The 26,599-nt window shown below is 42.3% G+C and overlaps 1 long non-coding RNA gene across 1 annotated transcript in view; it reads left to right on the forward strand.

The window, feature by feature from the left end:
* Positions 1–26,599, forward strand: part of LOC144503542 (uncharacterized) — an 82,254-nt gene that overhangs the window by 51,281 nt on the left and 4,374 nt on the right. The window contains exon 3 of the long non-coding RNA XR_013499501.1: positions 12,686–12,799. This is a non-coding gene — a long non-coding RNA (uncharacterized LOC144503542). The remainder of the gene's footprint in view (positions 1–12,685; positions 12,800–26,599) is intronic.

The following is a 26,599-nucleotide window of genomic DNA, read 5'->3' on the forward strand; positions in this document are numbered from 1 at the left end:
TGAAGAAACAAACAATGTGTCTGGAGGACATATGAATGGCAGAATAACTGCTTTCTGTACGCAATGTAAAGGAAACAAGAGAGAAATGGAAGAAAAATAAATGAACCAGTAAAGAAACATGAAACTAGATTCAGAGCCTCTGATCTAAAATTGTTGAACTTTATTTTAAGATCACAAGGTTATATAGTGCCCTGTCACAAGATGAGGCGCTGTGCTTCGAGCTTATGTTAACTTTCATTGGAAGACTGTAGCAGGCCAAGGACAGAAAGGTTAGAAAGGGTCCGCGGTCCAATGACAAGTGGCAGGAAGCTCGGGTTAAGGCTTCCAAACTGAGTGGAGGTGTCCCACAAAGCAGTCATACCAGTTCGTGTTTTGTCCTTCGACCTTCCCCTTTCTCCTCAGATTAGTATAGGATTGTGCTATGCCTATTGCCCAATGACTAGAAAACCTAAACATGTCCATGACACCAAACTTCAGGGATTCAGATGAGCATCGACCATCAGAATGCAAGAAGACATGTAAACAACTCTCCTGCATCATCAAGGACCAATGTTGAACTCACCATATTGGTGTAAAACATGGTTGCTCCCAAACAAGTTGTCAAAGGCTGTATGGTAAGGATAAAGAAAATTTGTTTTAAAATAAGAATGATGTTCCGTTTAAATTAATACACCCTATACTTATGAGGAGACACTATTGTTGCAGTTTGAATCACAGATGCCAAATATTAGCTTCCATAGAACCATAGAAAAGTTACAGCACAGAAGCAGGCCATTCGGCCTATCTTCTCCATGCCACTCTGAGGACACCCAGGTGCCTTTTCTAATCCCACCTTCCTGCACCCGGCCCATAACCCTGTAGTTTACAGCACTCAAGGTGGAGATCCAATACTTTTTAAAAGTGTTGAGGGTCTTTGCCTCCAGCATCAACCCGGACAGGGAATTCCAGACACCCACCATCCTTTGCTTAAAAAAATCTGTTTGAATGCAATCTAGAGAATAGCACCGGAAGATATAGAGCAAACATTTGCATTTTAAATAGGCTTATAGGCTTACAAATGTGAAAATGTTACAAAGTGTGTGTGTATGTGCGCGCGTGTGTGTGTAAATAACTGAAACACCCAAAATTAGAGTATTTAGTGTTTCGCAATGGATAGCGAACTCCGGTTTAATAGCAGGATGAATCAAATGATACATTCCATGCATCTCTGCTATTTTAAATAAGCCTTGTGCAAAGCATTTTACCTGTGGATTGGAAGTAAAAATTGTACTGAACAGGTGTTAGTCCAGCGAATGAGCCCAGAACCAAGATATAAATATCTTAATGCACCAGGGGAAGAGAAGTTTCACAATTTACAATGAAATCAGTCATGGGTTATGGAGTTCTCAATAACAAGCGGAATAAGCTCCATAGACTGTGCTCCCCAGTGTACATTCTGTTTATATCACATGTAAACATTTTCAAAACTACAGTTAAAAAGTGTTTTATTTCCCAAGTAAATGAAATCCTGGGAAAACAACTGTTATTAATTTTTATGCTGATAGTAATTATTTAAGGGAATGGTAACAACGTGGTAATGCTATTGGACGAGCAATCCAGAGGTGCGGATAAATGCTTTGGAGACATGAGTTCAAATCCCACCACGGCAGCTGGGGGAATTTAGATTCAATTAGTTAAATAAATCTGGAAGAAAATCCTATTCTCAATAATGATGATCATGAAAATACCAGCTTGTCATCAAATCCCACCTAGTTCACAAATGCCCTTCACGGAAAAAAATCTGCTATCCTTACCAGTCCGGCCTACATGTGACTCCAGACCCATATCAGATATGGTTGACTCTTAATTTCCCTCAGAAATAGCCTACCAAGCCATTCCATTGCATTAAGCCGCTACAGAAAAGTTGAATAAGGATAAAAATGGATGGTCCACCTGGAAGCAGCAAAGGTCCAGTAAATCCTGCAAATTCTTCTTCATGAACATTTGTGGACTTGTGCCAAAATTGGGAGAGGTGTCCCACAGACCAGTCGAGCAACAGCCTGAAATCATCATGCGCAGCGAATCATTCCTTTCAGCCAGTGTCCCAGACATCCCCGACACTGTCCTTGCATATGCTGTATTCCACTGGCAGGGCAAGCTCACCAGAGGTGGCAGCATAGTGATGTACAATGAGGGACAAGTGGCTCTGGGAGTCCTCAACATTGGCTCCGCACCCTACGAAGCCTCATGGCATCAGGTTAAAAATGGGGAAGGAAGCCTTCTGTTGATCTCCACGTACAATCTCCCCTTAACTGATGAAGCAGTGTTTCTTCATGTTGAACACTAGTTTGGAGAATTTCTGAGGGTGGCAAGGGCACTAGATGTATTTAGGGTCAGTGGGAGGACTTCAATGCTCAACCCTAGGAGTGACTCAGTAGCATTGCTACTGATTGAGCTGGCTGAGTCCTAAAGAACATAGTTGCGAGATTGGACTTGCAACAGAGAACCTGCAAAAGGGAAAATCTTACTTTACCTTCTCCTCACCAGCCTACAGAGATGCATCTGTCCATGACAGTATAAGAGGACATGACCACCAATGCTTGTGGAGGTGAAGTCCCATCTTCACACTAGCAACACCCTCCCTTGTGTTGTGTGGCACCACCATTCTAAGTGAGATTGATTCAGAACAGATGTAGCAACTTAAAACTGGGCATCCATGAGATGCTGTGGACCATCAGCAGCAGTAGAGTTGTTTTCAACCGCAGTCTGGCATATCGTTCACTCCAACATTACCAGCAAGCTGGGGGATCATCCCTGTGGGTGGCACGGTGGCACAGTGCTGCCTTACAGTGCCAGGGACCCAGGTTCAATACCAGCCTTGGAGTTTCAATACACTGCCTGTGTGGAGTTTGCGCGTTCCCCCTGTGCCTGCGTAGATTTCACCTGGGTGCTCCAGTTTCCTCCCATATGACAAAGAAGTGTAGTTTAGATGGATTGGTCATGCTAAATTGCCCCTCAGTGCCCAAAGATGTAACTCGATGGGCAGAATGGCCTCCTTCTGCACTGTAGGGGTTCTATGGTTCTAATGAGGATTGGAAGAGAGATTTCCAGGAACAGCACCAGGTATACCTAAAAAATAAGATGCCAACCTGCTGAAGCTACAACACAAGGCTACATGCATGGAAGCAGCATGCTATAGACTGAACTAAGCAATCCCACAACCGGCTGATCAGATCAGAGCTCCGCAATCCTGTTATGAATGGTGGTGGGCAATTATACAAATAACAAGAAGATGAGGCAGTACAAGCTCCCAATCCTAAAGTGTGTCATTGCAAAAGACACGGTAGATGCAGGAAGGATGTTCACCATAGTGGGGGAATCCAGAACCAGGGGTCATAGTTTAAGGATATGGAGAAAACCTTTTAGGACTGAGGTGAGGAGAAATTTCTTCACCCACAGAGTGGTGAATCTGTGGAATTTGTTACCACAGAAAGCAGTTGAGGCCAAAAAAGTATATTTTCAGGAAGAAGTTAGATGTAGGGGGGAATTCTCTTGTTCCGCCCGCCACGTACGTCATAGCAGGCGGGGTGGACCACGCAAAGGTCCACTGAACTCGAGTGGAATTCTCCGGTTTTGGGGTGATCGTGGCCAGAGAATCCCACCTGTAGTTCTTGAGGGCAATGGGGATCAAAGGATATGGGGGTAGACAGGATCAGGCTATTAGAATCATAGAGTCATAGAGGTTCACAGCATGGAAACAGGCCCTTCGGCCCAACATGTCCATGCCACCCTTTTCTTTTAAGCCCCTAAGCTCGTCCCAATTGCCCGTGTTTGGCCCATATCCCTCTATACCCATCTTACCCATGTAACTGTCTAAATGCTTTTTAAAAGACAGAGCTGTACTCACCCCTAATACTACCTCTGGCAGTTTGTTCCAGACACTCAATGCCCTCTGTGTGAAAAAATTGCCCCTCTGGACCCTTTTGTATCTCTCCCCTCTCAGCTTAAACCTATGCCCTCTAGTTTTAGACTCCCTTACCTTTGGGAAAAGATCTTGATTATCTAGCAGATCTGTGCCCCTCATTATTTTATAGACCTCTATAAGATCACCCCTCAGCCTCCTACGCTCCAGGGAAAAAAAAGTCCCAGTCTATCCAGCCTCTCCTTATAACTCAAACCATCAAGTCCTGGTAGCATCCTAATAAATCTTTTCTGCACTCTTTCTAGTTTAATAATATCCTTTCTATAATAGGGTGACCAGAACTGTACACGATATTCCAAGTGTGGCCTTACCAATGTCTTGTACAACTTCAACAAGACGTCCTAACTCCTGTATTCAATGTTCTGACTGATGAAACTAAGTATGCCAATGCTTTCTTCACCACTCTGTCCACCTGTGACTCCACTTTCAGGAGTTATGAACATGTACCCCTAGATCTCTTTGTTCTATAACTCTCCCCAACACCCTACCATTAACTGAGTAAGTTCTGCCCTGGTTCAATCTACCAAATTGCATCACCTCGCATTTGTCTAAATTAAACTCCATCTGCCATTCGTCAGCCCACTGGCCCAATTGATCAAGATCCCGTTGCAATCCGAGATAACCTTCTTCACTGTCCACTATGGTATCATCTGCAAACATACTAACCATGCCTACTAAATTCTCATAGAACACAGAACATAGAACAGTACAGCACAGAACAGGCCCTTCGGCCCACGATGTTGTGCCGAGCTTCATCTGAAACCAAGATCAAGCTATCCCACTCCCTATCATCCTGGTGTGCTCCATGTGCCTATCCAATAACCGCTTAAATGTTCCTAAAGTATCTGACTCCACTATCACTGCAGGCAGTCCATTCCACACCCCAACCACTCTCTGCGTAAAGAACCTACCTCTGATATCCTTCCTATATCTCCCACCATGAACCCGATAGTTATGCCCCCTTGTAATAGCTCCATCCACCCGAGGAAATAGTCTTTGAACGTTCACTCTATCTATCCCCTTCATCATTTTATAAACCTCTATTAAGTCTCCCCTCAGCCTCCTCCACTCCAGAGAGAACAGCCCTAGCTCCCTCAACCTTTCCTCATAAGACCTACCCTCCAAACCAGGCAGCATCCTGGTAAATCTCCTCTGCACTCCTTCCAGCGCTTCCACATCCTTCCTATAGTGAGGTGACCAGAACTGCACACAATATTCCAAATGTGGTCTCACCAAGGTCCTGTACAGTTGCAGCATAACCCCACGGCTCTTAAACTCCAACCCCCTGTTAATAAAAGCTAACACACTATCGGCCTTCTTCACAGCTCTATCCACTTGAGTGGCAACCTTTAGAGATCTGTGGATATGGACCCCAAGATCTCTCTGTTCCTCCACAGTCTTCAGAAACCTACATTTGACCTGTAATCCACATTTAAATTAGTCCTACCAAAATGAATCACCTCACATTTATCAGGGTTAAACTCCATTTGCCATTTTTCAGCCCAGCTTTGCATCCTATCTATGTCTCTTTGCAGCCTACAGCAGCCCTCCACCTCATCCACTACTCCACCAATCTTTCTCATCCAAATCATTAATGTAACTGACAAATAATAATGGACCCAGCACTGATCCCTGAGGCACACCGCTGGTCACAGGCCTCCAGTTTGAAAAGCAACCCTCTACAACCACCCGCTGGCTTCTGTCATCAAGCCAATTTTGTATCCATTTAGCTACCTCACCCTGGATCCCTTGAGATTTAATCTTATGCAACAACCTACCATGTGGTACCTTGTCAAAGGCCTTGCTAAAGTCCATGTAGACAATATCAACTGCACTGCCCTCATCTACCTTCTTGGTTACCCATTCAAAAAACTCAATCAAATTTGTGAGACATGACATTCCACTCACAAAGCCATGCTGACAGTCCCGAATCAGTCCTTGCATCTCTAAATGCCTGTAGATCCTGTCTCTCAAAATACCTTCTAACAACTTACCCACTACAGATGTGAGGTTCACTGGCCTGTAGTTCCCAGGCTTTTCCCTGCAGCCCTTCTTAAACAAAGGCACAACATTTGCCACCCTCCAATCTTCAGGCACCTCACCTGTGACTATTGATGATTCCAATATCTCTGCTAGGGGATCACAACTTCCTCCCTCGCCTCCCTGGGATACACTTCATCAGGTCCCGGGGATTTATCTACCTTGATGCGCTTTAAGACTTCCAGCACTCCTTCTCTGTTATATGTACACTCCTCAAGACATCACTATTTATTTCCCCAAATTCCCTAACATCCGTGCCTTTCTCAACAGTAAATACCGATGAGAAATATTCACTTATGATCTCACCCATCTCTTGTGGATCTGCACACAGATGACCTTGTTGATCCTTAAGAGGCACTTCTCTCTCCCTAGTTACTCTTTTGGCCTTTATATATTTGTAGAAGCTCTTTGGATTCTCCTTTGCCTTATCTGCCAAAACAATCTTGTGTCCCCTTTTTGCCCTTCTGATTTCTCTCTTAACTCTACTCCTATACCCTCTATACTCTTCAAGGGATCCACTTGATCCCAGCTGCCTATGCATGTCATGTGCCTCCCTCTTCTTCTTGACCTGGGCTCTCTATCCTGAGTTAGATGATCAGGGGCTTATTGAATTAGATGATCAGCCATGATCATAATGAATGGCAGAATAGACTCGAGGGGCAGAATGATCTACTCCTGTTCTTAGAAACCCAATCTGGCTAATTACTGCCCCATCAGTCTACTCTCAGTCATTAGCAAAGTGATGGAAGGTGTCGCTGACAGTGTAATCAAGTGGTACTTACTCAGCAAACCCTGCTCAGTGATACTGTTCGCTTTGTGCCACGGCCAATAGGTTCCAGAGCTCATTGCAGTCTTGATCAAAACATGGATGAAGGAGCTGAATTTCAGAAGGGAGATGAGAAGGACTGCCCATGCAATCAAGGCGGCATTTGACTGAAGTCACTGAGAATCAGGGCAAAAACCCTGCTCGAACTGGAGTCATACTTTGCACAAAGTAAGATTGCTGTGGTTTTTGGAGGCCAATTATCACAGTGCCAGGACATTGCTGCAGGAGTTCCTCAGAGAAGTGTCTCGGCCCAACATCTTTAGCAGCTTCATCAATGACTTTCCTTGCAGGTCAGAGCGGGGATGTTAGCTGGTGATTACACAGTGTTCAGGACCATTAGCATCTCCTCAAATACTGAAGCAATTTGTGCCTATATGCAATAAGTCCCGGACAACGTTCAGTCTTGGGCTGATGTGTGGCACTTGCCACTTAGGTGCCAGGCAATGACTATCTTCAACAAGAGAAATCTGAAGCAGATATTCTATGGCATTATCATTGCTGAATACACTACCACTAATATCCGGGGGGTTACCAGTGTCCAAAAACTGAAGTGGCCCAGCCATATAAACACTGTGGCTACGAAGATAGGTCTGAGGCTGGGAACTGTGCAGTGAGTATCTCATCTTCTGATTTTCCAAAGTCTGTCCTTCACCTACAAGGCACGGGTCTCCAGTTTGATGGAATACTCTCCATTTGTCTGGATGAATACAATTCCAACGACACTCAAGAAACTTGACACCATCCAGGACAAAGCAGCCTGTTTGATCTGCACCCCATTTGCCAACACTGATGCAGAATAGCAGCAGAGTGCATCATCTACAAGATGCATTACAGCAATTTATCAAGGGTCCTTCAACAGCACATTCCAAACCCATAACATCTACCATCTAGGAGGACAAGTGCCGTAGACACATGGGAACACCACCAACTACAAGTTTCCTCCAAGCCACTCACCATCCTAACTTGGAACTATATTGCCCATTCCTTCATTGTCGCTGGGCCAATATCCTGGAATTCCCTTCCTAACACTGGGTTTACCTATACCCGATGGACTGCAGAATCTCACCACCATCTTCTCAAGGGCATTCAGGGGTGGACAATAAATGTTGGTCTTGTTAGCGAAGTTCACACCTCATGAACAAATAAAAAGAAAATCAAATACCATATAGTTATCTAGACTTCCAAACTATTACCCGAACTGGGTTGTTTATCATGTAAAAATGATCCGTAATAATAACCTCCAAACACATCCTCAAATTTCACAGTAGAATGCCGTGTCTGTGTTTCCTGGCATGGCATTATTATTTTAAATCTCTAAATGTTAAACTGCCACTTAAAGCAAAAATAGATTGCAGTTGAAAAGTATTGCCCTTTACAGATTTCTACCCAGCACCTAAAGTTTGTGTGCTTAAGGTGCAGTGGTGCATTGATAGAGCAAGGTACAACGGTTGAAATATAGGCTTTCAACCATGAAGCCATTTCTTTCCAGTTCACTGAAACACTGGGAGGCATCCCTGTGCTTTGCCTAATATTCAGGAAGAAGCACATGCACTAAGTGTGAGATTTGATTGCAATACTTGGCAAGCCTCGCATTGCAGAATGTTTAACTCAGATTCACTCACTGCATTCTGCTTCCTGTTAGCGTAAGATTGATTAGAATAAAATGCAGTCGTTTTAATGATATAACACATCCACCAGATGCAAAGAGCGGACTAGACTCTCAGAACCAGCAGAAGAATCAAGCTGTTATGAACTTTTGTTGTGTAATTCTCATTCTTGCTAATTTCATTTTCAGATGTTTTTCTATTAGCATTGAGTGCAAATGACATCTTCAAGCATGTTGGCTTAGAGGAATTACTGTGCCTGGAAGTTGAATGAATATGTACAGCTGTAATAAAATATGGAAAGTAGCCTGGTTTACTAATTACATCGATAGATTAAAATGCAACTCTCTCACAGTCAGGTGAAATAAACCCTCCAAACCAGTTCCCTCAATATGTCATCATCAGATACTTTTTGAACAGAAAACAAATAAAAATTAAGTCAAATTCAAAAAGCATTCCAAGCGAGGCCCAGTTCATTTTATTTATATTAAAATACCGTTAGTAAGGATTTCTCTTTAAACTTTTCATTTCCCCCAAAATCCAATTTGATATCTGAGATTGTATTGCATCCTTTTATGTTGTTCAGCTCCCAGAGAATTACAGGGGTGAATTTTAACTCGCAGATAGGAGCGGGAGAGTTTGGGAACAGGTGAGGGGGATTTGGTTTGACATCTTTACTGAAGCACAAACATTGAGGCTCAGCGAGCAGAATTACCCCCTGAACACTCTGGGCAGGTATGGCCTTCTGCTCAAAGCCCTATGCCTTCCTCCTTACTCCCCCTGTTGCTAGCAACTTGACCTGCTCTGTGTTTTCTCTGCCCACGCTCAATTCCAAGATGAACACCTTCTACTGCACCCACGTCGAGGAGGAATGGGGTTTGTGCTGAAGATTTGAAGCCAGGATTAAGTACCTCAGCATCTGCTACACCACTCCCTGTAGACTTTAACAACCTCAAAAGACTCCGGAAAGCACCAAAGGTTTAGGCAGCAACCTCCAGTCATGGTCAGCCACCAAGTAACCTGTGCGTGGTCAATGATCCTTTAAATAACAATGGTGGGGAGTGTCTGTCTTGCTGCTGAATGTGTGCTCAGTCATGCCGGGTAAAGAGGCGATGTTAGCTGGAGCACTGAGCTCCAAAATGGCAGCGCTGATGTCAAATCAGTATTAAATGCAGATTGATGCCGTGATCTGCCTACTCTGCATACATCTGACAGATGCTCACTCTGTACATGGTAACATGCTCACCAATATGACATCAAGTATTACCTGCAAAGATGTGCATGTGGCATGCTAGGGATGCCAGTTTTGAACTTCTAAGAGCAGGCATAGGGTGCTCTGGATCTGAAAATTGACACACAAACATCACGTGGGCCAGAATCTCATCACTGTTCACGACGGCGGGATTTTCCTATCCCACCCCAGTGAACGGAGATTTGGCTGGCCGCCAAATTCTCTGACCTCGCTGCAGTGGGAGTGTGGCATAAACGGCAAGTAAGACCGCACCCCACATTTCAGTACTTTTGATCAATTTAATAGGTTTCTTTTTAAAGTCCACACATTATGGTTTACTTTTATTTTAGCCCGTTAGCTTCCAGGAATAAAAAAAAATGTTTGTGTGGCTCATGAATTTTAGACAGGAGGATTCATTGACTCTTGCTGGGATCAGTTCTGCATATGTTGTCGCCCACCAGATCCTGACCTAAATGAGCCCTGAGCAGTGAACAGGCAAATTAACTGTGAATGCATCAGTCCTGTCTTGTTAAAGTTTCTTTATTAGTCACAAGTATGTTCGCATTCACACTGCAATGAAGTTACTGTGAAAATGTTAGGTATCCTGTGGTCGATTTAAACTTTGTGCCATAATATAGAACGGGTACTAACAAGTCAGCAATACGTTTCGCATCTCATGAAGTTAATTAATATAAAAATTGAAGACATGTAGGTGGATTAGGTGAGGGCCTTAATGCAGGTTAGGTGGATTGGCCATGCTAAAATTCCCCTTAGTGTCAGGGGGACTAGCTAGAGGAAATGCATGGGGTTATGGGGATAGGGCCTGGGTGGGATTGTGGTTGGTGCAGACTCAATGGGCCAAATGGCCTCCCTCTGCACTGTAGCATTCTATAATTCTATGATTCTATGTAAAGCAGGCTGCTAGCTCAGGAGTACCCACTATGGCACAAAGTCAATATCTTCATCCCTAGAATTATGTTGCATTTTGATCTCAGAACATTGAGGCCAACTGTGGGAGACACAGCATCAGCTTGACTGACTTATACAAACCAAAGTCTGAACCTAGACATTTCTGATTTTTATCACTTGTATCACACCATGTACTGGATGTGTAGAATCTTGTGCTCCCCCCCTCTCCCCCACCACCCCCGTGGTGAGTTTGGTGTTGGGCGGGGCGTGCAATTTAATTGGGTGGGAGGGTGGCAGGTGGGGACTTGACAACCTTCCTGTCTTCACTCTGGTTAGTTCATGCTGGGAAGGCCTGTGGCTGGCCTTCCCAACACAATGCCAACCAATGCCCACTTAAGGACCCCATCCTGCTGTTGCTGGGGTTGCTCCTTATACTCCCAGGATAAGGAGGTGTCGTCCCCTGTTCAAAGACACTCAGAGCCTGATCAAGGGGGGGAGCCGAAAATCAGAAAGGCTGGCTTGGGGGCGGGGGTGGCTTGGGGGCGGGGGGGGGGGGGGGGGGGAGGCGGGAGGGGGGGGGGGGGATGCGTGAGGTGAGTGCTGGGGTGCTGAGAGCCAACTCCTGCCCTTGCTGTTAATTCCCCTTCCCGTGACCCATGTCCTGCCATTGCCAAGGCTGGTCGCATCCTGTGCCAATTTTGGGCCTTGGGTGGGTGTCATACTGACAGCAGACACTGCATCCTCAGCGCTGCTACCATTCAGTAGAGCTGCCTCTGATTGACTGGCAGTTCTCGGTGGCTGGAACATCCAGCCTGGGGTCCTTAATCCTGGGGGTACAGCGCCGTCACTGGCCCATCAAGCACCTTCTTGGAAAAGGGGGACCCTAGCCTCCTGCTGGCTCTCCACTCAGCTGCTGACACCTCTGATTCCTCCACCGGATCCCACGCTGTGTGCCCAATGAGCTACCACAGAAGCTCTGTCCAATTTGTAACTGAAAGCTGTTATTAATTGATTATTACAGATTTGATGCTATAAATATCTTTTGTACTCTTAGTGGAAAATGAATTAGTGTTCGAGATATTAGTTAAGGTTTAAAAATATTTCTTCAACATGGAATTAGATTGAAGTTAATGATGTTTGTGAATGCCAACTGTTTGTGTTTCACACTGGTAGCCATGATGAAGAGATGCTGGTGTTGAACTGGGGTGGGCATAGTAGGAAGTCTCACAACACCAGGTTGAAGTCCAGCACGTTTATTTGGAATCACAAGCTTTCGGAATGCTGCTCCTTCATCAGGTGAGTCTGATGAAGAAGCTTGTGATCCCAAGTCCTGTTGGACTTTGACCTGGTGTTGTGAGACTTCTTACTGTGTTCCACACTAATAGACAGGGTCCTGGTTACTATGTCCATGTTTGTTTTATCAAAAATTGATACGGACCAGTCCAATTCCTTCAGTTCCATTACTCTCTGAGTTCATTACCCACAGTGCTCTTAATGTTTTCATGCCCACATTGTTATGTGTGCAAATTTAGAAAAAATGGAAACTTGATTTTTTTTTTTCTTTATTTATCAGTATCATAAGTAGGCTCACACTAACACTGCAATGAAGTCACTGTGAAGATCCACTAGTCGCGACACTCTGGCGCCTGTTTGGTTACGCAGAGGTTGAATTTAGCATGGCCAATGCACCTAACCAGCACGTCTTTCGGACTGTGGGAGGAAACTGGAGCACCCGGAGGAAATCCATACAGACACGGGGAGAACGTGCAATCTCCGCATAGACAGTGACCCAAGCCGGGAATCAAACTCGGGTTCCTGACACTGTGAGGCAGCACTAATAACCACTGTGTCACCGTGCCACCAGGAAAATGGACAATCTGCATTATAAAAAGGTGGAGTCAAGGGGGTCAGGTGACTTCCCTCCTTGTCTGCAAATAGACATGAAACTGCCCAAGGTTGAGAGTAGTGTACTTACCAGGGTAGGACATGGAAGAGTGAGCAATCTTTTGTAACATTCCCGAGAAGGCACTAAAAATGCAACAGGTCATTCTCAGGATTCCTGTAGATTTAACAGCTACTATTATTGTAATGATTGTGATGTCTATCTCTTTAAGACAGCACAGCAGAAGAGGGTCACGTGGCTTAAGGGATCAATGGGAATGGAAACTGAATGATCACCCTCGAGGGTGGAGTCCTCTCTCGGGCAGAATACATCTGGAAGTCATGTAGTAAGTATGAAATGACTGGAGCAGCCGGGGAGGCTTCTTCAAGGCAGCCTAGGGCTGCAAACCCCTGTATAAGGTTTCTCTTTACCAGCTCTGATGAAAGGTCATCCTGACTCAAAACTTTGGCTCCAATCTCTCTCCACAGATGCTGTCAGACCTGCTGAGTCACTGTTTCATTTGTCGATGGAAGCTGGGAGTATTGCAGGTCTGATGATTTCCAAAAAAATGGAAGTTGGAAGTTTCTGGCAATGAATTCACAGTGCCTTCCTGACTTTGCTCCAGTTGACATGAAGTTGAGCCCCTGTTGAACAGAGGAACAAGATGTGGAGCGGCACAATGATTTCTGAATGGAATCCAGAGAAAAGGATATACTTCAGTGGCAGTTTGAACTGTGGTCGGAAAGCACAAGTCAAGTGGAGACAGGCAAAGGTGTCACAGTGCATGCAGAGGTTACACAGATGTAGGAAGGATGAGAAGGAAGAATGAGAATTTTAAACTTGAGGCTTTAGAGGACGAGGCATCAGTATAGTGAAGACAGTGGTAACAGGTGAGGAAGAGCTGATGTGGGAATGGATACATACAAAAGTCTTTGATGAGTTAAAGTTTATAAAATGTTGGAGATGGGTGGCTAGTCTGGAGAGTAATGCGGTAATTAACCCTAGAAATGGCAAAGAAATGTCTGAACAATTCAGTGGCAAATGGTCAAAGATAGGGCTGGATACAGACACTGTTACAGAGGTTAAAATAGATGGTTCATTTAATGGAAGGAATATGGATTCAGAAACTCAGTCTGGCATTGAAATGACTAAACAGTTTTAAAAAGGGTTCCGAAGAAGTTATATCGGACTCGAAACATTAACTCTGTTTCTCTCCCCACAGATGCAGCTAGACCGGCTGGGTTTTACCGGCACTTTCTGTTTTATTTCATATCTCCAGCATTCACAGTACCTTGTTTTTGTTTTAAGGTTTAAGAAGTTGTTGTGCACAACCAAAAAAATGGCGAGAGTGAAGTGACAGAGACATTGGCTAGCACATTGAATTTCCAGTGAAGGGCACTGACGTTGGCTTCAGTTTGGTTAGATGAAGCAACAATTCTCGAAATGGCAAGCAAGTCTGACAGAAGCGGCAAAGGTCAAAGTAGTAGGTAGTATAGATAAAGCTGGATGTCTTCAAGCTGGGTTCAAATTTGTAGATTATATCAGCAACCCGCAACTCAGATAGTTCATAAGATATAGGAGCAGAATTAGGCTATTCGGCCCATTGAGTCCATTCTGCCATTCGATCATGACTGATATGCACCTCATCCCCATTTGTTTGCCTTCTCCCGATAACCTTTCAACCCATTACCAATTAAAAATCTGTCTAACTGCTCCTTAAATTTACTCACTGTCCCAGCATCCACCGCACTTTGGGGTAGCGAATTCCACAGACTCACAATCCTTTGAGCGAAGTAGTTTCTCCTCAACTCTGTTTTAAATTTGCTACCCCTTATCCTAAGACTATGACCTTTCATCCTAGAATGCCCCACCAGCGGAAGCATCCGCTCCACATCTACTTTATCCATACCTTTTATCATCTTGTTTACCTCAATTTGATCGCCCCCTGGACAACACAGAGGGGCTTTGGAGGAAGATGGTGTGATTGAAGAAAGGTCAAAGAGAGATAAGATCACAGTGATGTGCACATTTTGAAAAATAAACATTTTTTCTGTGATGCAAAATATATCTACAAACAATTTCATTAATTAGTCGTCATATTGATTTTGTTGTTCATACCATTGTGTTGAGATTTTGCTATATTGGACTTTTGTTACATTAATACTTTCCTTTTGATAGCACCCACAATAGTGTATTGCATTTGCTCTGGATGCTGCAATGTGATCCAAGTGCACAAAGGGAATAATTTAATTAATAATCAGAGCAAATGTTCAAATGATACACTTGCCTTCAAGCTTAGAGTCTGAGGCATTCTGCCCTAGTTTTGTGGGCCTTGAAAGAAAACTGTCTCATTCAGTTTACCCTTCTTGAACTCAGCAAACCATTAGAATTAATGGTGAAGATGCTTGCAATTCAGGCTAATTTCCATGTAAAGGAGGAAAAAGAATGTAACATGATAAATGCAGTGTGTGTGCTTGTGTGTGTGCATGCATGTACACATTGTGTGGGGGGCGGGGGTGAGGGGGAGGGAAATGAGTGGCCATTGGCAGAAACGGAATACAAAAATTCCATGTTGCACCTGAGGATTTGTTTTATGTTGTTTTAAGAGGGAAAATTGTGATCATTGTCAGATTTAGATCACGTTAATGTGTTAAAGAGGATTTTCATTTCAAAGCTAATCACATTTGCATTGTTTAGCTGGTGCCTTTTATTTGAAGATGGTTGTAAATTTACTGGTGTGTGGATGAAATATCTGTCCCTGAAACAATTGACTTAAATGCATATAGTTATTAACAAACCCTATTGTTTCTTGAATTCAGACTGTTTCAAAATGAGTATTTTAGAAAATTGTTGTACTGTGTATTGCTGCTAATCAAATAACTAAAACAAGTACTAACAGAACAAAATGCATAATTGTGCTCTTGTTCTATTATTTGTTACCTTTTAGATTAACTGACCTTAACATGAATAATGTAAAATGCTCTGAAACCAAGAAATATCCTGCTGTTTTCAGGACTGCTGTTTTGTTTGCCTCTCTTCCTATATTCAGTCTCTCAATGTGCATATGAAATTAATAATTTAATGTTCTAATATCATCTGTCACCTAAGCCATGATAAAATTAATAATTCATTTAACTAATATCAAACAAATACTGCAGTGTATTCATCATACTTCTCCATTTCCAAAATGTACACTCTAACTTTTAGCACCCTATTGACACTGAATGAAGCAAAGGAAATGTGACATTGTGCGATTTTTCTCTTGTCGTAGAGTCTTTCCCTGAAAACGTTGCTTGAAAAGGTATTGCTGCCGTGTGCATGAATATTTTGCATGAATACCTTGCTATAGAATCTTGATATTAATAATAGTATCTTATAATAGTCCAAAGAAATTAGGGTTAGGTTGATTGACCATGCTAAATTGAACCTAGTATCAGGGGGATTAGCCGGGCAAATACGTGGGGTTGCAGGAATAGGCCTGGGTGGGATTGTGGTCAGTGCAGACTCATTGGGCCGAATGGCCTCCTTCTGCACTGTAGGGATTCTATGGATTCTATGGATATTGAATCTATAATGTATCTCACTAATTTATTCAGTTTGGAAGAGTTTTATCCAAGACTGCAGTGTTGAAAAGCAGTGAGCAAATCTTCACATCATCCGAAAACCTGTGGATCATTTAACACTTGTGTCTCAGATATCAATGAAGATATTAAAGAGCCAAGGTCCTAACATCAGTCTTTGTAGAGCATTGATGCTAACCATTCTCCAAGCGCATTCAAAGCTACTAACAACGACTTTCTGTCCACAGGTATATAGCCAATTCTTAATCCATTGCAGTAGATTGCCGCTAATGCCTCAAAATTCCATCTTGTAGAGTAACCACTTGTGAGCTATCTTATAAAATGTTTCTGATAGTCCAAGTAGACAATGCCTAATGGGCTATCCTCCTCCATTAATTTTAATCACATCATTAAGATACAGCCTTTTACTTCCAGAAACAGTGTTGAGTACCCATGGTGACATCTCTATCAAAGAGATCATATTGCACATTCTCTATGATATATTCAAGAGCATTACCTAACACTGAGGTGAAACTAATGACCTATAGTTACCTCATTCTGCCTTATCACTCTTTTAAAAATTAGAACTATATTGGCTGACACACAGACTGAGGAAACAGTTCTCAACTTGAGTGAGCTCTTAAAAAGTAGGACCTTGCATTGCATTCGTCCCATTTCTTTAAAAATCCTTTTTTTGATTTGACTTGATTTATTATTGTCACGTGTATAGGTATACAGTGAAAAGTGTTGTTTATTGTGCGCTATACAGACAAAACATATCGGTCACAGAGAAGGAAAGGAGAGGGTGCAGAATGTAGTGTTATAGTCATATCTAGGATGCAGAGAAAGATCCATAATATAAGGTAGGTCCATTCAAAAATCTGATGGTAGCAAGGAAGAAGCTATTCTTGAGTCGGCTGGTACCTGACCTCAGACTTTTGTAAATTTCCCCAACGGAAGAAGGAGGAAGAGACTGTGTCTTGGGAGGTGATATCTGAACATGTAATCCAAACTGCTTGAAGATTTCTTATTCTCAATCTTCTTCCACAAAATGCATACAGCCTGTATCAGGCATCCTTTGCTCCAACTGCAGCTTGTCCCTCTTGTTGTAACTCATCCTTAAGAGGACATTCAGCTCAGAGTCTCAGAGTTTGACCTGGCTGCCTTCTTTTTTTTTCCCATTTCTTTGACCTGGCTGCCATTTTCCCCATAAGCAGGACTGGACATAGCAGGACTGCACATCTCTCATGTCTAGTTTCCCTTTGCCATGCTTCCTACTCCCAGAGGCTTTGTGGATTGTACTCCCTTGAGGAGTTTCTGAACCCCTTTCCTCCAAGCGTACCTGAGGCCTTGTGAGCTAGAACTGCCCATCTCTGCATATTTCAGAATGATCTGAACCTGAGGTTTAGAACAAAATTTGCACTGGGTCGTCAGGGTTGGAAGAAGATCAGCTCACTTTGCCTCTCGTGACACCGTAAGAGTTTTAACAACACCAGGTTAAAGTCCAACAGGTTTATTTCTGTTGGACTTTAACCTGGTGTTGTTAAAACTCTTACTGTGTTTACCCCAATCCAACGCCGGCATCTCCACATCTCGTGACACCAACAGTGATGTTGGATTTACAGGCCCCTTATTTTTACGGAGCATTTTGAAGGGGAAAAACTCACAGCGATTTCTACATTTGACCATCTCCAGAACCAAAACTGAAAATGAAAACAAATTTGTTGCCTCATTTGTATTTGCTTCTGGTACTCACATCCCTGGAGCTGCTATATTAAGCCAGCAGCATTTGGTGTTGCTGATATATAAGTTACCTGCGCAGGGTGTTGTGTGACTTGCATTCCACCAATTTGGCAAACTGCAGCAAATTTAAAGTGATAGCAGTATCAGACATTCTAATTGCAAATTTTTTATCTGTGAATATTCCTGATAATGGAGCATAATTTTGTGGAAAATGTGCTATTCACAGGAACAGAAATTCTGAAACACCTTTTTACAAAGCTTGGGAGTAGTTCAATGTAGGCAATAAATGGAATTCCAGTTCCTGTGTGTTGTTCAAATGCAGTTCCCATCCAATGGATATTTACCTCGACCGAAGGTGTAATTCAGTATTGTGAATTAAAAATAACAAACCATATTTATATTTTGAAGTGTCCTTTAATGGATCTTACATATATTCTTTGAAATGTTATCATCAGCATAGATTTCATCTTACAGGAACAACTTATGTGTATAACTTCTTATTTTTCATCTCCCTGTCAACTATTTTAATAGTGGATGAAATTCTATTATATGTGATACATGTACTTTTGGTCTTGCCGCATTATAGAATTCCTCACATCACTACTCTGTTTACCAGTCATCTGTAATGAAGATCCATACACATATTCTGTTGCCTTTAAATAATATCTTTAGTGCTTTCACTCTTATGTAGTTTCTGAAAGACCATTTTCCCCACCATTCGTCTCTGTCAGAACAGTGCATTTGATTTATTGATTCCTTTACCCTCACCAACTTTTGTCACCTTTCTCCCTTTCTTTTGGGACTGCCCCAGTAAGTACTATTCCCTTTGCTTTGTGAATATCGCTATTAATTTCTGCTCTCAAAGAGCATGTGATGATGCATTCACACTCGAGTTCAGCATCGGAACAGTGCCGAAACCACTTCACACCAACACCAAACTTGGAATATAAATCAGGTGTGAAGATCTGAGCTGACTTCGAAACAGTAAAAATTGAGGCCTCCAGTTCTCAACAGTCTCACTCGTCTTTTAGGTTGGATCTTGACACCTGGTTTGGCTTGAGGAGACAGACACATCCCCTGATATTTCCTCCCTGTCTTCCTAACCCCCCCCCCATTTCATGCCTTTGCACAATGGATGGCAGTGTTTGGAATTATGAGGTAAACATTTTTTGAAAACCATGCATCTTTCTATTAAACATAGACTGGTTACAGCACAGAAGGAGGCCTTTGGCCTGTGCTGTTTGTCTGAAGGAGTGATTTACTTAGTGCCACACACTGCCCCCTTTTCCCCATCGCCCTGTACATTTTATCTTTTCACGGATTAATCCAATTCCTGGTGAATGCCTTGATTGAGTCTGCTTCCACCTTACTCTCAGGCAGTGCATTTCAGATCCTAATCACTCAATGTATGAAAAAGATTTTCCTCATGTCTTCATTACTTCTTTTTCCAGTTAGCTTGAATCTGTGCCTGTTGGTTCCTTAGACTTCCTGCATTGAAAATAGATTCCCCCTTTCTGCTCTGTCTAAACCTCTCATGATTTTGAATGCCTCTATCAAGTCTCCTCTCAACCTTGTTATGCTCACGCAGTTATACCCACGGATTGAAAACTAAACGGAGAATGGCAATGGCTTAATGGTATTATCGCTAGACTGTTAATCCAGAAACTCAGCGAATGTTCTGGAGACCGAGGTTCGAATCCCACCACGGCAGATGGTGGAATTTGAATTCAATAAAATAAAAATCTGGAATTAAGAATCTACTGATGACCATGAAACCATTGTTGATTGTCAAAAAAACCCATCTGGTTCACTAATGTTCTTTGGGGAAGGAAATCTGAAGACTGTTGGAGTTGAGAAGAACAAGAGGTGATCTAATTGAAACATATAAGATCCTGAGGGGACTTGACATAATGGATGATGAGAGGATGTTTCCCCTTGTGGGAGAGACTAGAACTGGGGAACAAAGTTTAAACATAAAGGGACTCCCATTTAAGACAGAAATGAGGAGGTTTTCTTCCTCTCAAAGGATCATGAATCTGTGGAACTCTCTTCCCCAGAGAATGGTCGAGGTAGCGTTATTGAATATTTTTAAGGCAGAGGTAGATAGATTTTTGACTATCAAGGGAATTAAAGGTTATCAGGGATGGCAAGAAAGTGGTGTTGAGGCCACACTCAGATCAGCTATAATCTTATTGAATGGCTTAAGGGCCGAATGGCCTTCTCCTGCTCCTAATTCATATGTTTGCATTTTCTTACAGGTGCTCATATTCATTAAATACCTCAGCAATGCTCCATGCCTCCCACTTTGGTTCCTAATCATCTTCACTCTCCCTTTTACCACCATTTTACTATTTATATGCCTCTGGGTGAAGAAATTTCTCCTCACCTCAGTTCTAAAAGGTTTACCCCTTATCCTTAAACTATGGGTGGGATCTTCCAGCCGTGCTCGTCCTAAAGCCAGAAAATCCCGCCTGAGGTCAAAGGACCTTTGCATGGTCCATGTCCCGCTTGCTACAGTTCCTGTGGTGGGCGGGATGGTAAAATGACCCCTAGTTCTGGACTCTAGAATAACTTCCCTTATTTGCTTTTTCAATTCCCCTCTAAACCTCTATATTAAGCCAAGTTCTTGATTGTATTATCCATCTGTCATAAGCATACTTTTTCTGTTTCATCTTAATCTCCAATTTTTTTATCATCCAAGAAGGTCTGGATTTGTTCGCCCTACCTTTCCCCTTCATGAGAATATTGCTTAGCCTTGCCTGAACTATTTTTTTTTAAAAAGGCAGCCCATTGTTCAATGGGAGTGCTCGTCTAGTTCTGCCTGCCAAACCTATCTGGGTCAGATCCACTCTTACCCATTGAAGTTGGCGTTTCTCAGTTAATTATTCTTACCTTGGCATGTTCTTTGTCTTTTCCCATAGTCAACCTAAATCTTATCTATGAAATGTTGTCTACCCAGTGCCATTTTCTGCTAAGACTATGGGAGGTATTTTCACTGGGTGAAAGATAGGTGAACAGTGGATCGATAGCTGGTTTTGTATCATGTTTGATTTTCCTTTCCACAATATTTACTGATAAGAAAGTGTGCGAAATAATTCTTTTGAATTGCACTTTTATTCCACTTCATTTCCAATTTGCCAAGCTCTGAAAACACGACCAAAATTCTTCCATCTCACCTGCCATCGGAATCGTAGCTGGCGAAACAGAAAATTCGATGGTCCATTTAAAGGTTTGTTGAGCTCGGGTGGGAATTTCCAGTCTTGCCGTGCACGTGGCCGGAGAATCTCACCAAATCTGTTATTATCTGCCCAGTGGTTATTGAGAATGAGCAATGAGGGATTTACTTAATCAGGAATCAGATAATAGAAACTATGAGAACTTAGCTTCTATGGGTAATATTTTGTTCTGGGCTCACCTGATCCCTTCGACTCAAATGTGCCTGATATTACTTTACATTGATTTTTATGTAATATAAAGGATTTTACTGGGACTTCCCAGGAGTTTTGCTATTTCACTGCAGTGGCTAGTTACTTGAAGGCAGTTTGCAATCCAGTCTTTTAAAAAATATTACTGAATCTTCTACTGATTGTTATAATTTGGTGACTGCAGAGTAAAACTGTATATGATTTGCAAGAAGCTTACAAAGGTATCTTTTTGCAATTTCAAAGAAACATTTACATGAGGATTAAAAGGCTTGTCTGTATGAATTGAATTGGGTTAATTTCAATCCAAAGAAAATTGCATTCAAGATCATCCCTGCAACACCAACCAGTTTGAAGAAGGTTCTTGAGTATGGAACCCCCTGCTGTTTACCCATACAGGAGTGTTGTATACAGTGCGCTGCATAAGATGACTCACTCTCATATCATAAAGTGTGCTATTTTTTTGAACAAAAAAATCAGCTTCAAACAATCTTTGAAGAATAATTAAATTGATAATTGCACCAAACCGTGGTTGGGTAGATGGAATTTGATCTCAAGTTTCATATTATCAACTCGTTGAGGACCTGTCCAGAATGTCAAGACCAGAGTGTTAAGATTATTTTAGAGGACAAATGTTCTGATATTTAAAAAATTCTGACCTTATCACAATGCTTGTTAGCAAATGAAGTTGTCCTGAACACACTTCAGAAACTCTAGACCCTTTCTACTCTTGACACGCTCACTATCCCAGTCGATATTAAAATAATTAAAGGCCCTCATTATAACGACGCTACAGTTTTCGCAGCAATCTGTAATGTCTCTGCAGATTTGTTCCTCTATAACTTTCCCACTGTGGCTGGCCTATACACTATACCTGGTAATGAAATGGTGCCTCAGTTGTTTCTTCGGTCTAACCAAATATATTCTATCCTTGAACACTTGAGGTGGATTGGCCATGCTAAATGCACGGGGTTACGTGAATAAGGCAATGGGGAGAGGTGTGGCCTGGGAGGAATGCTCTTCCAGAGAGTTGGTACAAACTCAGTGGATTGGATGGCATCCTTCTGTACTGTGTAGGGCTTCTATGACACCCTTTCTCTCCAGCCCTGTAATGTTCTTCTCAATCAATATTGTTATCCTTTCTTCCCATCCCTATATTTCCTGATCAGTTGGAATCCAGGAATATTTAGCACCCAATTCTGCCCTTCTTTCAAACCAAGGCCTGGATTTTTGATCCCAAGTTGGATAATGGAAGTCAGGAAATTGCCAAGCTCCTCACCAATAACCCTAAGCTCATTATTGTTATGGTCAAGCTGACTATTCAAAGGCATTACTTATTTAATTTTTATTTATTAATGTCACAGGTAGGCTTACATTAATACTGCAATGAAGTTACTGTGAAAATCCCCTAGTCGCCACATTCCGGCGCCTGTTCAGGTCAGCTGAGAGAGAATTTAGCATGGCCAATGCACCCTAACCAGCACGTCTGAGGTGGGAGGAAACTAGAGCACCCGGAGGAAACCCACACAGACACGGGGCGAACATGCAGACTCCACGCAGACAGTGACCCAAGCCGGGAATTGAATAGGGCTTGGGTGGGTTGGTGCAGGCTCGATGGGCCGAATGGCCTCCTCCTGCTCTGTAGAGATTCTACGGTACTCCAACAGCACTGTTAGGCAAGGAGTCACAAGATTTTGGCACTGCAACAATGAAGGAACAGCAGTATAAAGAAAGAACTTACATTTATATAATGCCTTTCACAACCTTGGCATGTTCTAAAGCACTTTACAGCCAAAGCAGTATTTATTAATGTAATTTACAGAACCACGCAGCGTCCCACAAACGGCAATGAGATAAATGAACAGATAATCTATTTTAGCGATGTCTGTTCAGGGATAAATATTGGCCAGGACATTTGGACGAATTCCCCTGTTCCTCAAAATTGTGCCAGGGAATCTGGAAGGGCATCAGTTGAAAATCTGATTCACTCAAAGGATGGAACTTTAAGCAGGGCAACACCACCTCACTGCACTGAAATGTTGTCCTCAATGTTTACACTGAAGTCCACAGAGTGGGATTTTAACCCACAACCTTCTAACTCAGAGACAAGTTAGCTACTAACTGGGCCACAGCTGGCACCAATACATTGGTCTCAGCCAGGATGGTATGTGACTTGGAGGGGAATTTGGAGATGATGGTGTTCCTATCTGCCTGCTGCCCTTCCCTTTATAGATAGAAGAGTTCATGTGTTGGGAGATACTATTTTACAAGTGCTTTCAGACACTCTTTTTATAACTTGAATGCAAATCTACCTGAAACAATTCTTCACCCAAACCAACCAGATTCAGTTCAATTTGGACTTGTTAACCATACCTTGGGTAACATTATCTGCACCTAGTATAATTCATGCATCCAATAATTGATGAGTCTCAGAAGTCTACAAATGTATATCATAGTACTTTTTTAAAAGATTGGTGCAGATATCTCGACAATTAAGCACTGCAAATCTCATCAACGAAGGGTTAGGGATAAATCGTAACCCTGAGCTAAGATCAGCATGGAAAGTAAAAGCCAGCATGTGCATTTTATAGGACAACTTCTTTCTCCCAGTACCTTTCTTTTAACATTGATTAACTATTTTTATCAGTGTAAGTAATTAACATCTTCTGTGACTTCTTAATTATTCATACAAGAAGGTAGGCCGGTACATAAATCAGCGTATTTTATAAAAATGGTTTCATTATTTTTGTTACATTCGAAGTTGCAACCTATGCCAGTTAAATATCCTGCTGCTACTTTCAGAACAGCAATTTGGGGCTGCTTTCAGATACATTTTGTAAGGCTGACTGAATGATTTAATTAAAAAAAAGATTAGGAATCATTAAACAAGCTGCTCTACCTTGCAGTAACAGAATTCACATCTGATGCAGGTTACCAAAACCACAGATGGCAATTCTGTAACTGTTGATTTGCTGTAACAGAATGAAAATGATCCCATTAGCTCCTACTAACTGTACAAATATTCATCTATTAGAATTCAGAGATAGGTCTCACTGCCAGCTCACTTGGCCCATTTAGATGAGGGAATATTAAAAACATAAATGAAGGAAAAAAAATCAAGTTGCCCAGGAATGTTACATGCGTTTGCTGCCTAAAAGGCCGTTTTACTGCTAATCTCGTTGGCTAACTGCATGGTACTGCTAGATAATGGGACTGAGAGACAGTTCCATTTTGTTGACATATAATATGTTGAGGCTCCTTGTTGAATTTCCTTTCCCTATGATATTTCCGATGCTATAATCAGAACAGTGATTATAATTTAAGGTTTCACTTTCCTTCACAATCTTTGTCAACAATTTACAGTCAGGACAAAGATCGTGTAGGACTGTATTGGTTCATTTCCATTCTGCTTTGAAGTTATGAAGGCATCATGGTCTCAATTCAAAAGTGTTTGCAAACCTTTTCATGCCAGATAGGGTATAGGTCCAGATCCAGTTAATGAACACTATATAGGAAGAAAAATGAACAGAACGTTTTGTCAAAATAGCTAAAATGTGAAAAAAGCTTTACAAGTTTTAGCAGCCTTGACACTTAATTGGCCCAATCACTAAGGAGCAGCATGTAACAAGACCAAAGGTTTGCAAAGCTAACCAGGCAGAACAGTGGAATATAGGTCAGATGAAGCCATATTTAAGCTCTCTTGTTCCCTGTTCACAGTCCCACTTCACGGACTTGAGCACAGGAATGCATAATGAGGCTTGGCTGAGAACCCAAACATCCATTACTCTGGTGAAACAGTTGTGCTCCAGGGAAAACATTGCTTGATTGACTGTTCTTTCTCTCTGACCTATTCTGTAACTCACACATTGTTTACTTACACAAAGATTTTTCAGGTGCTTATAGTTTCTGCGACTGATACTTTAAAGGGTCGAGATGATTGGCACTTTTACAGAGCTCCATTTTATGAACAAAAGACTACTTTTTAAAGCTTTCTTATTTATGCTATTGTCATTATAAGGTTCAGTGAGGGACCAAGGAAGTGTGTGGTGGACACAGGCTGGCATGGATGGTATGAGGGCCCATGGGAATGAGTGGGGGATTAGGGGGGGCATGAATTGGCATGGATGGGACATGTGGAGTGTGTGTGGGTGACAGGGGTGAGAGTCACATGAGTGAGGGATGAGGGCTAAAGAGCTGTTTTTTGTTTAACTGATTCTATTGTAACTGGAACAAAGACTCAGAGCACTGAGATGAGCCTTTTAACCAACCCTCCTTCACACCTAGCAGCCTCTGTGGCTGCACGCAAACTCTTTGCAGCGAAGACAGACCTAACTTCTGTTACCCCTCACGGCCCACCCCAGAACAGAAACCACACCTTTGCAGGTACTTTATCCCAAGGTGGGCCACTGAGCTGGGAAACTTTCTGACTCTTACTATCCACCACAAAGGTGAAAATCTAGATGAAAATATCTATTATAGACTTCACTATATAAAACAAACACTCATTGACAAACACCCATTCTGTGCATTTAAATCCCCTCAAGTACTAATCCTTTGGAAAAACAATCATTTGTATTTATAGCCCCATATCAGACAACTAATCCCTTACTAACCATTTGAGGCTGTCAATCAAATGCTGAATTTACCGCATTGTAATATAATCATAAAATACATGGACGCTGGGCAGCTGAACTGAAAACATGAACTATTGGAAAAACTCAGCAGGTCTGGCAGCATCTGTAAGGAGAGAAACTGAGTTAACATTTTGAGTCTAATATGACTTTTCTTTGGAACTGATGAGAGGTAGAAATCATAAAATCATAGAATCCCAACAGTGCAGAAGAGGCCATTTGGCCCATCGAGCCTGCACCGACTGTCTGATAGACACTCTGGCAGAGTATGTGATGGGTTTTAGAGGAGCAAATTTTCCCGCTCCGCCCGCCACAGGAATCGTAGCGGGTGAGGGACGTACCACGGGAAGGTCCGTTGACCTCAGGCAGGAGTTTTTGGTTTTGGGGTGAATGTGGTCAGAATATCTCACCCATGGTGTTGAAAATGCGGGGAGGGCTAGGAGGGGCAAAAGGGAAGGTCAGGAGTAGATTAGAGGGTGAGGGAGAGTAAATGACAAAACCGACAGCCCGTCCACTCTAATAATGATAAATAGTGGAAGTAGTCAAGCAGTAATAATACTAACTGATAACACTTGTGTTTGATTTGATTTGATTTAATTTATTATTGTCTCACGTATTAACATACAGTGAAAAGTATTGTTTCTTGCGTGCTATACAGACAAAGCATACCGTTCGTAGAGAAGGAAACGAGAGAGTGCAGAATGTAGTGTTATAATCATAGCTAGGGTGTAGAGAAAGATCAACTTAATGCAAGGTAACTCCAATCAAAGGTCTGACAGCAGCAGGAAAG

This window comes from Mustelus asterias, chromosome 14 (assembly GCF_964213995.1).
Source record: "Mustelus asterias chromosome 14, sMusAst1.hap1.1, whole genome shotgun sequence".
Taxonomy (NCBI): Eukaryota; Metazoa; Chordata; class Chondrichthyes; order Carcharhiniformes; family Triakidae; genus Mustelus; species Mustelus asterias.